Source organism: Propithecus coquereli, unplaced genomic scaffold, assembly GCF_000956105.1.
Source record: "Propithecus coquereli isolate 6110/MARCELLA unplaced genomic scaffold, Pcoq_1.0 Scaffold105, whole genome shotgun sequence".
NCBI lineage: Eukaryota > Metazoa > Chordata > Mammalia > Primates > Indriidae > Propithecus > Propithecus coquereli.
In genome coordinates this window covers 3,629,510-3,630,021 of record NW_012134414.1, presented here as the reverse complement: position 1 = coordinate 3,630,021, position 512 = coordinate 3,629,510, and positions in this window count along the sequence as shown.

Here is a 512-nt window from a genome sequence, read left to right as displayed (position 1 = left end):
AACAATTGTTTTTCTATAGCTCTTTTGCTATTCTCTTAAACATACCTACTTCATTCAAAGCTTTCCCATCATACCTCATTTAGTCAAAGAAGTTATCACGATGCAATTGAAACTTGAGATTCTTTTATTGCTGAGTTCTTTTAATACAGTTCAGTAAGAAGTATCATTTATAGAAGGTCCCCACTACTACCACCATGTAATAAGTATGTATCAATGTTCAAAATGATCCACGAGATTTTGTTCTTAGAATATGATAATTCTTGCCTGTACTTCTGGTCTAAGAATTACATTATAGGGGCATTCAGCCTCCTCCCACAGAGGCAAACAAGCAAAAACAACAACAGCAAAACCCTAGAAGTACACATATTCCTATGCTGGCATCCAAAAAGTACTTTTCCTCATTAAGGCAAAGTCAACGGGATTTCTGCTTCCCAATAAACTAATTCAGTTAATATATTTCTTTTTCTTTTTCCAGGAACTATGCTTGGCTCTAAAACAATGCAGTTCAGCAG